This window comes from Macaca mulatta, chromosome 10 (assembly GCF_049350105.2).
Source record: "Macaca mulatta isolate MMU2019108-1 chromosome 10, T2T-MMU8v2.0, whole genome shotgun sequence".
Taxonomy (NCBI): domain Eukaryota; kingdom Metazoa; phylum Chordata; class Mammalia; order Primates; family Cercopithecidae; genus Macaca; species Macaca mulatta.
This window is the reverse complement of record NC_133415.1, coordinates 7,643,253-7,657,991: the sequence shown is the minus strand read 5'-3', so window position 1 is coordinate 7,657,991 and position 14,739 is coordinate 7,643,253. Positions and strand designations below refer to the sequence as shown.

Sequence of the window (14,739 nt, the reverse complement as noted above, 5' to 3'; positions counted from 1 at the left end):
GAGCGCCCATTCATCTTGCAACAGACTTCTTAACAGAAATCATACAGCCAGGGGGGAAGGGAACAAATTTTCAAAGTTCTAAAAGAAAACAAAAAAACTGTCATCCAAGAATATTATATCCAGCAAAGTTATCCTTCAACTATGGAGGAGAGATAAAGTATTTCCCAGACAAACAAAAGTTGAGAGAATTCACCATCACCAGACCTGTCTTACAAGAAATGCCAAAGGACTTCAATCTGAAAGAAAGAAAACACTAACATTCAGAAAAAACAAAACTAAAGATATAAAACATGCTGGTAAAATTAAGTACACAGACAAACTTGAGATACTCTAATACAGGAATTGTGGTGTGCAATCTACTCATAACTCTAGCATGAAGCCCAAAAGAGAAATTTTTTAAAAACAGTAATAGAGGCTGGGTGTGGTGTCTCACGCCTGTAATCCCAGCACTTTGGGAGGCCAAGGCAGATGGATCACGAGGTCAGGAGATCCATACCATCCTGGCTAACACAGTGAAACCCCGTGTCTACTAAAAGAATACAAAAAATTAGCAGGGCGTGGCGGCGGGTGCCTGTAGTCCCAGCTACTCAGTAGGCTGAGGCTGGAGAATGGCATGAACCTGGGAGGCAGAGCTTGCAGTGAGCCGAGATCGCACCACTGTACTCCAGCCTGGGTGATAGAGCAAGACTCCATCTCAAAACAAACAAACAAACAAACAAAAAAACAAAAAAACAGTAATAGCTACTGCAACCTGTTGAGATGGGTAATATAAATATGTAAATTGAGACAACTAAAAGTCAAAATGTGGGGCAGATAGAATTAGTGTAGAATTTTTTTTCATTTTTTGTTTGTTTATATTCTTTTTTGTAACCTAAGATGAGCTGTCATCTTTTTAAAATAATTTCTTATATCTATAAGATGTTTCTGTAAGCCTCATGGTAACTATAATGCAGAAACCTAAAAAGCAATGAATTAAAACATACTACCAGAGAAAATCACTTAAGCACAAGGGAAGACAGTAAGAAAGGAAGGAAGGGAAGACTTATAAAACAAACAGAAAAAAGCAACAAAATGACAACAGTAAGTTCTTACTCATCAATAATAACACTCAATGTTAATTGACTCAGTTGTCCAATTAAAAGGCACAGAGTGTCTGAATAGATTAAGAAACAACACCCAACAATATGCTGCCTACAAGAAACCCACTTCACCTATAAAAACACACACAGACTGAAAGGGAAGTGATGGAAAGGATATTCCATGCAAATGAAAACCAAAATAAGAGCAGGAATAGCTTTGCTTGTATCAGATAAAATAGACTATAAATCAAAGATTATCAAGTAGTGTGAAGAAGAGGTGAGATGTCCCCTGAACTGACAAGAGGTTGTGTAGTGCTACATCCTGCACCCAGCACTGACATCCCACTGCCATCATCACCATACCCAAGAGAAAGGTTGAATAGGACATGAAAGAAGATAAAACCAGCTGGGTGGCTCACACCTGTAATCCCAGCACTTTGGAGGCCGAGGCGGGTGGATCACCTGAGGTCAGGAGTTCGAGACCAGCCTGGCCAACATGGCAAAACCCTATCTCTACTAAAAAGATGAAAAATTAGCTGGGCATGGTGGGGAGTGCCCATGATCCCAGTTACTTGGTGAGGCTAAAGCAGGAGAATCACTTGAACCCAGGAGGCAGAGGTTGCAGTGAGCCAAGGTCACGCACTGCACTCCAGCCTAGGCAACAGAGCAAGACTCTGTCTCAAAACAAACAAACAAACAAAAGATAAAACCAAGATGAAGGACAAATCACAGAGATCTGCAAGCTTGTCTGCTAAACCTGCTCCTCCAAAGCCAGAGCCCAAGCCTAAAAGGGCCCCTACAAAGAAGACAGAGAAGGTACCCAAAGGGAAAAAGGGTAAAGCTGATATTGGCAAGGAGGAGAATAACCTTGCACAACATGGAGATGCCAAAACAGACCAGGCACAGAAAGCTGAAGGTGTTGGAGATGCCAAGTGAAGTGTGTATATTTTTAATAGCTGTGTACCTCTGATGACTGTACAGTTTGAAATACTATTTTAATCAAGTTTTATAAAAATGGAGAAGCTATATTGTTAGCACCAGAACACTTCATTTGCCTTTTGGGGAAGGAGCATATGTCACTAATAGAATGTCTTCAAAACTAGACTGATGTGGAGAAAACACCTTTCGCTTCCAGTTTTGAGAGACTTCCTCTTGGCTCCCACAAGGCGGGATTTCCTGGCTTTGACACACATAGCCACTTTAGCATGAAAGCCTTCAGGAGGGGAAAACAAACTCATTTTTATGTCCTCCTCTTTTCTCTTTCCACCTTTAGCATATACTTAACTCCCTTAAACCGAGATACCTGTTGGGACCTGACCCTCAATAATTGGTTATCAGTGTGTCAGGCAATCTGGACTTTCCAGTGAGGCCACTGAGATGGTGCCCCTCAGAAGAGCAGTGGTTCTCTTTCTAGATTGTGGATCTTTAGATAAATTCTCCCATTTTCATTTCACTTCCTGAAAGTCATGGTTGGCTCATGAAAAGTTCTTCAACCCTCACTCTAAACTTTCCCTGTACAGAGCATGAAATGAAGACTTCATAGGGTTTGATAATGGCTTTCTGATTTTTGGTAGTCCATTGAAGAAGGGAGTTTGAAAGTTGTTAAATACTGTTAACGATTGTCTGCCCATGTCCTGCTTAAATACCATGATCGGTTATGGAAAGTATCTTTAATAAAGCTGAATAAAATCAAAACCTATCAAAAAACAAAAAGAAGGTCACTATATAAAGGGATCAATTCAGCAAGAAGATATAACAATTATGAATATATATGCAAGCCATGCCAGAGCTCACAAGGACCTAAAGTTAAATATTACTAGATCTAAAAGGAGAGACAGATTGCAATACAATAATAATAGGGTACTTCAAAACACTTCACTCTCGATTATAAATAGATCATCTACATAGAAAGTCAACAAAGAAACATTGCCATTAAACTACAGACTAGACCTAATAAGGCTAACTGATACTTACAGAACATTTCACTCACTGCTTCAGAATACACATTTCATTTTCTTTTTCTTTCTTTAGAGATGGGGTCTTGCTATATTGCCTAGACTGGACTCAAAACTCCTGGGCTCAAGTGATCCTCCCCTCAGACTCCCAAGTATTTAGGATTATAGACACACACCACTGTACCCAGCTAGAATACATATTCTTTTCATTAGCACATGGAATATTCTTCAGAATAGACCACATCTTAGGCCACAAAACAAGTCTCAACAAATTCAAAAAAGTAGAAATCATATCAAGTATCTTCTCTGATCACAATGGAATAAAACTATAAATCAATAACAAAAGGAACCTCAGAAACTCACAAACACATGGAAATTAAACAACATACTCCTGAATGACCAATGAATCAATGAAGAAATTAAGAAGGACATTTTAAAATTTCTTGAAATAAATGAAACAAAAATCCAACACACCAAAGTCTATGTGCTACGGCAAAAGCAGTACTAAGAAGGAAGTTTATAATAATAAATGCCTATGTCAAAAAAAATAGGCTTCAAAGAAACAACCTAATGATGCACTTCAAGGAACTAGAAAAGCAAGAACAAACCAAACCCAAAAGTAGTGGAAAGAAAGATATTATAAAGATCAGAGGCTGGACACGGTGGCTCACACCTGCAATCCCAGTACTTTGGGAGGATGCAGTGGAGGATTGCTTGAGGCCAGGAGTTCAAGACCAGCCTGGGCAATATAGCAAGACCCCACCTCTACAAAAACTTTTTTTAAAAAATTAGCGGGGAATGGTGGTGGCAAACACCTGTAGTCCTAGCTACTCAGGAAGCTGAGGCAGGATTGCTTGAGCTCAGCTGTTCGAGGCTGCAGTGAGCTATGATCCTGCTACTGCACTTCAGCCTGGGCAACAGAGCCCTGTCTCAGAAAAAAAAAAAAAAAAAAAAAAAAAAAAAAATCAGAGGATAAACAAACACAATTGAGACAAGAAAAAAATACAGAAAATCAATGAAACATGAGTTAGTTTTTTGAAAACATGAAGTCAACAAACCTTTAGCTAGATTAAGAAAAAAAAAAGAAGACCCAAGTTGGAAAGGAAGAAGTCAAATTAGCCTTGTTCACAGATGATGTGATCTTATATTTAGAAGAAAAACCAAACACTCCACCAAAAACCTGTTAGAACTGATAAATTCAATAAAGTTGCAAGATGCAAAGTCAACATACAAAAATTGGTGGCATTTATACACACCCACAGCAAACAAACTAAAAAAGAAAGCAAGGAAAAAACCTATTTACAATAGCTACAGAGAATATAAAATACCTAAGAATCAATTTAACCAACGAAGTGAAAAACTGATAGAAGGAAAACTATAAAACACCGATGAAAGAAATTGAAGAGGACACCAACAAATGGAAAGGTATTTCATGTTCATGGATTGAAAGAATTAATGTTGTTAAAATGGCAATACTACCCAAGGCAATTTACAGATTCAATGCAATCCCTACCAAAATACCAATGGCATTCTTCATAGAAATAGAAAAAAAATCCTAAAATTTACATGGAACCACAAAAGATCCCTAGTAGACAAAGCAATCCTGAGCAAAAAGAACAAGGTGGAAGGCATCACACTACATGACTTCAAAATTTACTACAAAGCTATTGCTATCAAATCAGCATGTCAATGGCATAAAAACAGACACAGAGAACAATGGAACAGAATAGAAAACCCAGATACAAATCCACACGTTTACAGCCAACTCATCTTTGACAAAGATGCCAAGAACACACAATGGGGAAAGACAGTCTCTTCAATGAATAGTGCTGGGAAAACTGGATAACTATATGTAGAAGAATGGCACTAGAGCCCTGTTTCTCACCATACACAAAAATAAAATCAAAATGGATGAAAGACTTAAATCTAAGACCCAAAACCCTGAAACTACTAGAAGAAAACACTGGGGAATTGCCTCATGACATTGGTGTAAGCAAAGATATTTTGTGTAAGACTTCAAAACCACAGGCAACCAAAGCCAAAGTAGACAAATGGGATTACGTTAAGCTAAAATCTTCTGCACAGCAAAGGAAACAAGCAGTAAAGTGAAAAGACAACTCACAAAATAGGAGAAAATATTTGCAAACTACTCGTCTGACAAAGGATTAACAACTAGAATACATATATAAGGAGTTCAAACAGCTCACAGCAAGTAAACAATCTGATTTATATGTGGGCAAAAGATCTGAATAGGCATTTCTCAAAAGCAGACATCCAAACGGCCAACAGGTATATGAAAAAATGCTTAACATTACTAATCATCAGAGAAATGCAAATCAAAAGCACAATGAGATATCATCTCACCCCATTTTGGATAAAATGGATTTTATCCAAAGGACAGGCAGTAACAGATGCTGGCAAGCATGCAGAGAAAGGGGAACCCTTGTACACTGCTGATGGGAATGTAAATGAGCACAGCCACTATGGAGAATAGTACGGACTTTCCTCAAAAAACTGAAAATAGAACCACCAAATGATGCAGCAATTCCACTACTGGGTGTGTATCTCCAAAACAGGAAATCAATATATCAAAAAGACATCTATCCATGTTCATTGCAGCACAATTCACAATAGCCAAAATAGAATCAACCTAAGTGACCATCACTGGATGAATGGATGAAGAAAATGTGGTACATATACCCAGTGGAATATTATCCAGTCATCAAAAAGAATAAAATTCTGCCATTTGTAGCAACATGGATACAACTGGAGGTCATTATGTGACATTCTCATTAAAAAGTGAGATAAGCCAAGCACAGAAAAGAAGAATGTTGCATGTTCTCACTCGTATGGAAGAGCTGAAAAATTGGATCTCACAAAGATAGAGTAAATTGGTGGTTAGCACAGGCCAGGAAAGGTAGAGGGGAGGAGAGGGTGAAGAGAGGTTGATTAATGGGTACAAATATATGGTCTGATAGAAGAAATAACACCTAGTGTTAGATAGATCAGTAAGGTGACTATAGATTACAATAACCTATTGTACCTTTCAAAATAGCTAGAAGAGAAGAATTTGAATGGTTCTAACATAAAGAAAAGACAAATATTTAAGGTGATGGATATCCCAAGTATACTGATTTGATCTTTACAAATTATATGAATGTATTAAATTATCCCATGTACCCTGAACTACGTACAAGGATTATGCATCAATAAAAATAAATATAAATTTTTTTAAGAAAGAAAAAATAGGGCTGGGAGCAGTGGCTCATGCCTGTAATCCCAACACTTTGGGAGGCCAAGGTGGGCAGATCACTTGAGGCCAGGAGTTCGAGACTAGCCTGGCCAACATGGCAAAATCCTGACTTTACTAAAAATATAAAAATTTAGCTGGGCATGGTGGTGGGTGCCTGTAATCCCAGCTACTGGGGAGGCTGAGGTACAAGAATCATTTGAACCTGGGAGGCGAAGGTTGCAGTGAGCCGAGATCACACCGCTGCACTGCAGCCTGGGTGACCAAGTGAGACTATCTCAAAAGAGAAGAGAAGAGAAGAGAAGGAAAGAGAAGAGAAAAAAGAAAAGAAGTAATGCTTCTCCAGGGCGTAGAGACTGAAATTCAATTTTATTTTATTTATTTTTTTTTTTTTGAGAGGAAGTCTTAGGCTGGAATGCAGTGGTGCAATCTCGGCTCACTGCAACCTCACCTTCAGGGCTCAAGTGATCCTTGCACCTTAGCCTCAGCTTCCTGAATAACTGGGACTACAGGTGCGTGCCACCACATCTGGCTAATTTTTGTAGAGGCAGGGTTTCACCATGTTACCCAGGCTGGTCTCAAACTTCCGGGCTCAAGTGATTCTCCCACCTCAGCCTCCTTAAGTGTTGGGATTACAAGTATGAGCCACAGACCAGGCCTGAAATTCAAACTCTTAATTGTGGGGTAGAAGGTCATTCACATAATTAACCACCTGGCTTCAGGTGACCCTTCCAGATGCCATTACCTCCAGGCATGCTACGTTCTCACCCAGTGCTCCCAATACACCACGTAGTTCCTCACTTCTGAGTTTTGGTTCATGCCTATGCTAGAATTTCCTTCATTCTTTTGCACCTGGCACACTTCAATTACTCTTTCAAGACTGAGGGTATATCCCCTTCCTTTAGGAGACCTTCCTATTGTCCAAAATTAATCATGCTTTTACAAAGAACTTAAGTCTTATAGGTATGCTTTGCTAATTGTTTCAGTTAATAAAGACAAGAACCAAAAGATAAAAGCCACTCATACTTACATCACTTTGCTGTAGGGCTACAGATGTGGTGGGTAAAACATGAAGTAAAAGTTCTAATATTTTCCCATCTATTCCTCTAGTCCTACCTCAATTTTCACTTTGATTCTCTGCTTCCACACCTTTCTGTTGGCCCCTGCTAGACAACAAGTCCCTCCGGTGGACTCCACTTACCTTTTTACACTCAGCATGGCATAGCATGCGATAAGCACCCCACTAATCTTTGCTCTTGATGGACCACAGTTATCAACATTACGACTGCAAGGGATAGAAGCTTAGGCTAATTTTACCCTTGATTTTGAAAGCTAAACAAGGTTCTGAGTAAGACCAAGACACTGTGAGGAGTTCTGTAGCTCACCCCTGACTTTACACCATCCTCAGCTGAGGTTTTCAAAATAAAGAGAATTTTGAGACATTCATGAATGTGATTACTTCAGAACTTGGTGAGGTAGAAATTGGCAAGGATCATAAAAACTAATACCCCGAAAATAAGCATCAAGTCACAGACTTGATCAAATGTACTTCTTAACCAAAGGGAAAAACACAATTAGAAGGCTATCTCACTGATATATTTGTTTATTTGCCAGAGAAGTATTGATGTCCAGTTTTAAACACATGCTATTTATATCAGAATCATAACAAAAGTGCCATCCATCTGCCTTGGCATCCAGAGAAAACATAATTCAACACAAGAGTAAAAAGTGTGCACAGCCAAACAGAAATGGCACCAGAAGCAAAAATTGCTGGAACTGTATCATGGAGGGGGGTGTGGAAATTATCACTCGACTAAATTGGAAAAAAAATGTAAGCAACACAAAAGGTTTTGGCAGTTAAATCCAAACACTTGAGAAAAATCTTCTTGTCTATACTGATATCAAATGGATGTTCTGTTATATTTTGGGACACATCAACTATCAAGTTCCTTTTATAGCCTTCCACACACTTCCATATATACATCGGCCATTTACTGAGCATCTACATTCTTGGACACTGGAAAAATCAAAAGCTTTGGCATCAAGCAGGCATAGGGTCAAACTGGCTCCACTATCTACCACAAGAACTTGCAAGTTAATTAACCTCCTCCTGACTCAGTTTCCTCATTTGAAAAAGGGAGATACAGTTGCCTTCCATATCCATGGATTCCACATCCACGGATTCAACCGTGGATGGAAAACATTCAGGAAAAATATGGATGTTGGTGTCTGTATTGAACATGTATGGAGTTTTTCCCTTGTCTCAATGATATGGTATAACGATTTCCATTTACACTGTATTTAGGTATTGTGTTTGCATTGTATTAGGTATTATAAGTAATCTAAAGATAATTTAAAGCATATGGGACGATTCTGTAGGTTATATGCAAATACTACACCATTTTATATAAGGGACTTGAACATCCATGAATCTAGGTATCTTCGAGTGGGTGCTGAAATGAATCTCCCACAGATACTGAGAGACAGCTGGAATACCTCTCCTTTAAGCAAGTATTCTTAACATGGAATCACGGTCCATGTGTGTGCTTTTGTAGCCCTACAGACTCGCTGAGATGCAAAACTGTGTGTCAGACGATTTTTCTAGAGCACTTCTCAAAAGGTAGGTGACCCCAAAATGGTAAATGCCACCGCTCTAAAGGCTGTGGATGGATCACAGGTGATATTCGTGAAGTGCTTGGCACACAGTGAGCTTTAGCTATTTGGTAGCTGTTATTTTTAGGTCCCGAGGATATACAGAAAGATAAATCAGAGCATTCGGGGGAAAAAAAAAAAAAAAAAAGCATACGGTTATAGGTGTCACCTCAGAATATCAGAATAAAATAACAGAGAAAAAACAAAAAGTGAGTCCAGAAAAAACCCAGCAGGAAGAACTGGCAGGATGGAAACACCAGGAGTGCCAAAGCAGTGAGATGACCGCTGCCCGGGAATACCCAGTGCTTAGGCAGGGGATGGCATATGGCAGGCGCTCAGTGAATAACTGCTAAGTAAACGAACAAACAAATGACTGAAACCAACCCAGGATGCAGGATAACACCATTTACAACGTCCCGGGGGAAAAACTATATTCAGAAGGTGTTATTGAAAACTTACTATTCAGAAATCTTCAATTTCAAATATTCAATTCAAATGCTAGAGTCCACATTCTCTCCCTGAAGAGTGAGGACATTAAGCCCACACTTTTGTCATTGAGCAGTAATCTAGGCCCTTCCAATCCTCTGTGATGAGCCCTGTGAGAAATTTATTTTAGAAATAGGTTAGATCTATTTTTCCAGATGAATCAAAAGGCCTTATTTGCCTGGAAAAAAAATAAATCTTACTACCTTCTTTTTTTTTACTTTTATTTTTCCATGAGTTGACAAGAAGCTCCCAGCTAAATCTCCAGCCCAACTTTATTAACCATTATAGATGATCTGAGTATTCCTTCTTTCTGATACCTTCCTATTCTGTCTATATTTTTAATGATTCTGATTTACATGTTTCTATTTTACTGCATTGTAGTTATTCTTACAAGTCATCTCAAAGCCTTGGCAGGACTTGTAGAGTATATAAATATTTGAGAGTGATAGCGTACTCATCAAGAACACAAGTGATTATCAGGCAGTCCTGGAGTTGGAGCCATACTCACTACCATTTATCAACTTTGTTAAGTCCCTTAACCTCTCTGTATTCCTCTTGCCTTTTGTTTTGTTTTCTTGTTTGGTTTTGGTTTGTCTGTTTTGAGATGGGAGTTTTACTCTTGTTGCCCAGGCTGGAGTGCAATGGCGCAATCTTGGCTCACTGCAACCTCTGCCTCCCAGGTTCAAGTGATTCTCCTGCCTCATCTTCTGGAGTATCTGGGATTACAGGTGCCTGCTACCATGCCTGGCTAATTTTTTGTATTAGTAGAGATGGGGTTTCACCACGTTGGCCAGGCTGGTCTTGAACTCCTGACCTCAGGTGATCCACCCACCTCAGCCTCCCAAAGTGCTGGGATTACAGGCAGGAGCCACCACGCCCAGCCTGTTTTGTTTTTTGAGACAGGGTCTCACTCTGTCGCCCAGGCTGGAGTGCAGTGGCATGATCATGGCTCACTGCAACCTAAAACTCTTGGGCTCAAGTGATCCTCCCACCTTCAGCTACCAAGTAGCTGGAGGTACAGGCAAATGCCACCATAGAGATGGCGGTCTCAATTTGTTGCCTGGGCTGGTCTCAAACTCCTGGCCTCAAGCAATCCTCCTGCCTCAGCCTCCCAAAGTGGTAGGATTACAGGCATAAGCCACCGCACCCAACTTGTACTTTTTCATAGCCAACTTGTGAGGACTAAATTTAAAAAGTATGAGGCACCAAACTGTGCTTGGCACATAGTAAGTGTTCAATTAGTATTAGCCAGTAGTAGTAGTAGTAGTTGTTGCAGTAGAAATAGAAGTAGTAAAACTGTGGACAAATAGATGGAAAGAAAAAGTAACAAATGGTATCTGAAACAAAGTAAACAAAATAAGCAGTGAAAGATCAAAACCAAAAGTAGAAAATGAAGCTTTTAGTACTGAAAGGGTATCATACTCATGTTATTTCTATTCCGTTTTCTCAAACCTGTTGCAGTTGTTAACAACTGCCTTGTTAACAGCCAGCGGCCTCCCACCAGATTCCTGATCTGGTCAGACACCAGGCTACTAAACATTCTCATGGAGCTGGTTCTGCCTCCAGGTGCCAATCAGCTGCAGGGATCACAGCATGGGTGCTATAGAGATCTCTGTATAAGGGGGAAAAGTGGATAGCTGGAACAGGGCAGTTTTTCCCTGGAGAGCGAAATTTACAGTCTCAGGTAAGCACTTCTTGATAAATATCTATGATCATCTATCATGAACCAAGCATTAAAATGAGCATAGAGGAAAAAGGGAAAGCACAGATAACTAAAATAAAATCCTCATCCTCAAAGGATCTTTCAATAAGACTGGGTAGGAGGCAAATATTTTCGCATAAATTCAAAGAGGGTATTTGTGACTCACTTTCATATCCCCAGAACTTAGCCAAGTAAACGTTCGCTGAATTGAAGGCAATGGATAAAAGACATGAACTGTAGTGTATGAAAGTAGAATTTATTTACAGCATTTCTGTTAAGTTCACCCATTTAGGAGCACATATTAAATTAGGCCAAGGTGGGCGGATCACTTGAGGTCAGGAGTTTGAAACCAACCTGGCCAACATGGTGAAACCCCATCTCTACTAAAAATACAAAAATTAGCTGGGCGTGGTGGCAGGAGCCTGTAAATCCCAACTACTTGGGAGGCCGAGGCACGAGAATCGCTTGAACCCAGGAGGCAGAGATTGCAGTGAGATGGGATCGTGTCCCTGCACTCCAGCCTGGGTGACAGAGCAAGACTCCGTCAGGAAAGAAAAGGAGAGGAGAGGAGAGGGGAGGGGAGGGGAGCAGAGGGGAAGGGGAGGGGAGGGGAAGGAGAGGGGCAGAGAGGGGAGGGAAGGAAAGAAAGAGTAGAGTAGCGGAGAGGGGAGGAGAGGGGAGGAGAGGAGAGGGGAGGGGTGGGAGGGAGGGAGGAAGGAAGGAAGGAAGGAAGTAAGGAAGGAAGGAAGGAGGGAAGGAAGGAAGGAGAGAGAGAAAGAGAGAGAGAAGAAGAAAAAAGAAAAGAAAAGAAAAGAAAGAGTCCTCTTAACAGGGGCAAGACATCCTGAAAGGCAAAGATTTGGAAAGAAAGGAAGGGAGTAGAGAGAGGGGTAATTTGGACAACCTTCAAGTAAGCCCTATACAGATGTGTACCTCACAAAGTGTTTCCAAACAAAATTTCTGAGGGAGGCAGGGGTAATTATGTGCAGGCTAAGGGAGAAGAGTGTAAAAGAGCAGAGATTTTGCCGTGAGACAGAAATGAGTTTGAATTCTGGCCCAGAAACTTCCTATGATAGTTGTGTGACTTTGGAAAAGTCCCTTCACCCCATAGGTTTCAAGTCCTCGTCTGTCTACAGGAGGGAGTCAATCATGATATTCACAAGAGTGGTGTGGGCACAAATGAAATCAGGAGCATGAGACATGTAAACTGGAGAGATTTAGGGCATTTCCACACACATTTCCCAGTTGATTCTCACAGAGATGCAGGGAGGAAGACGTCACCACCGTCAGCGTTGTTTATCGTTCTTCTCCACATATCAGGTAAGCTCCGGGAACAGGGGCCCTACTATTTCCCACAGGGCCCCAGGGCCTACAACGTGCCTGGCACAAGCAGACGCGCCCTGAACACCTGCTGGGTGAATAAACAAATCACCACCCCTTCATGCCTGGGAGTGGGCAGCAGCGCCGGCCTTCTCAGGGCAGTGAGACCCACGGAGCTACCCGCCCGCCCAGCCCCTCCTCGGCCTGTCGCACGCGCGTGGCCACCCCGAATGCAGCCTTACCGGGGCCCCCTCCTCGATTCTCCGCCTAACTGGGCCGGCACCCGCGTGCGCGGACCCCAAGCCGAGGGGTCTCAGAGGGGCCGCCCGTTCGGCGTCTCTAGGACGCTGTTGCCCGAGAGACGACGGCAGTCGCTGATTGGAAAATAAGCCTACACGCCTGGCAAGAAGCGGAGCTATGATTGGTCAATTGGAGATAAACGGGAAGGGGCGGGCCAGGTTGGTTCCGCGACTGCACTCCCGGAAGAAATTTCCGCCGGAAGTCTCGTTCTCTGAGGAGCGGGAACCGTGGCGGCTCGCGTCACGGGAGCGGGTTTCTGTTACGTGGGCTTTAGCGCGAGCTGGGCGGTCGGCCCGGTCCCACCGAACTGTATACGGCCGTGTGGCCGGGGGAAGTCAGCCCCCTGCTCTGAGAAGCAGACTCTCCATCTGTAAAAGGCTAAGCGTGCCCACTGGGGCCTGTGGTCAGGATTGGCTGGAGTAAAGTCGGCAAAGCTCCTATCGCATCCTGCGCCTTCGTTAGGGTGAGCACTGATGGAGACTTGCATTGGGCCACTAGGTAGCGGGTCCCACTGGGTCCGCTTGTGTGCTCGAGGAGACAGCCTCGGAGGACGGGGGCTCGCCTGCTTTGCTCAGGCTGTAGCCTCAGCCTCCGCCCATACCCACAGCAGGCATCCATTCCATTGATATTCGCTCAGTGAGTGAATTACTACTAAGACAGAGGGCCGAGTGGAAGCGCCATAAATCGTGTGAGTGATAGTAATTGTTGTCGCCGACCTTGTGGAGCACCTCCCTTGCCACGCACTCACCCATCCTAGGTACATACTTTACATGTAATTGTCATCTTCATTTGTCTTCACAACAGCCCAGTGAGGTAGGTGCTGTGGTTATTCCCATTTTACGGATAGGAAACTGAGGCACACAGGGCATTTTGTTCAAGGACACACTGCCAGTCAGGGGTAGGAGCAGAGTAAGAACCCAGGGAGCTTGCTGTTAGGCACCCTGCCGCGCTGCTCACTGTGGGAAAGAAGCAGCCAGGCAGACATGTGCAGTTTGGAATTCCCTGCACACATGGCTGCGGCAGGTCAGTTAGACTGGGTGCCCTGAAGTGTGCTGCAAAGATGGATACTATGCGGTCCCTGCTGGGTAGTCTGACTATACTTCACTGGCCAGCTAGTTTTCCTGTTCACCAAGAGAATTCTTTCCCATCGCTTGTCTCAGACCTCCCGCACCCACTATGTCCTCACCTCACTCAGTGACCATGGGTCTTATCCCATTGAGAAAATGGAATGTGTAAGAATGGAATACACTCCTTCACAATCACTTTGGCATTCATCCCCTCTTTTGCTCTTGCCCCAAAAGAGGGTCTCTCCCAGAGGCCAGTCCCTCTGTGTCCTGGATCCCTCCCCATTTGCCTTCTTTATTATAGGCAGTGCTCTAAGTGTGGTCTGGGAATCCCTGGGGATCCTGAGACCCTTTCAGACTGTCCATGGGGCCAAAAAATACTTTCATAACACTAAGACTTTACTTGCTTCTTCATTGTTATTCTCTCATAAGTATATGGGATTTTCCAGAAGCTACATGATGTGTGCTATTGCAACAAATTGAACGCAAAAGAAGATAAGAGATCCAGCGGTCTTGTACTAAGCCAGATGTTAAAGAGATCTGCAGAAATAGAAAACTGCCCCTCTTTTCACTTTTTTGGAAAGTATAGTTTTTCATTAGAGAACGGTAACGTAATGGGTTTATTATTTTTAATGAGTTAATAAATTTTTTATTGATTGTATTTTCTAACATGGTAAATATTGATAGATATAAACATAAATCAAAGTTTTTTGGGATCCTCAATACTTTTCAAGAGTGTGAATGGATCCTGAGGCCAAAAAGTTTGGTCCTGAGATCAAAAAGGCTTTGGTTATTCCCTCTCTCTTGATAGCCAAGAGTCTTATTCTTTCTCTTTCTCTTTCCCTCCTTCTTGGAACATGCTTTAGTATCTCACATCTTAAAAAAAAATGGATGATCTTCTGGTTTCCACCCCATTTCTCTGCTCCTCTTC

At 42.1% G+C, this 14,739-nt stretch overlaps 1 protein-coding gene across 2 annotated transcripts in view; it reads right to left on the bottom strand.

The window, feature by feature from the left end:
* Positions 1-12,828, bottom strand: part of EFCAB6 (EF-hand calcium binding domain 6) — a 306,925-nt gene extending 294,097 nt beyond the window's left edge. Inside the window, exons 1-2 of one of the 2 annotated variants that reach the window (XM_001108976.4) lie at positions 12,687-12,828; positions 9,396-9,532 (exon numbers count right to left, since the gene is read on the bottom strand). The gene's annotated coding sequence lies outside the window, so the exon portion shown is untranslated. The remainder of the gene's footprint in view (positions 1-9,395; positions 9,533-12,686) is intronic. The other variant, XM_077949368.1, reaches the window with a different exon arrangement.
* Positions 12,829-14,739: the final 1,911 nt, after the last annotated feature.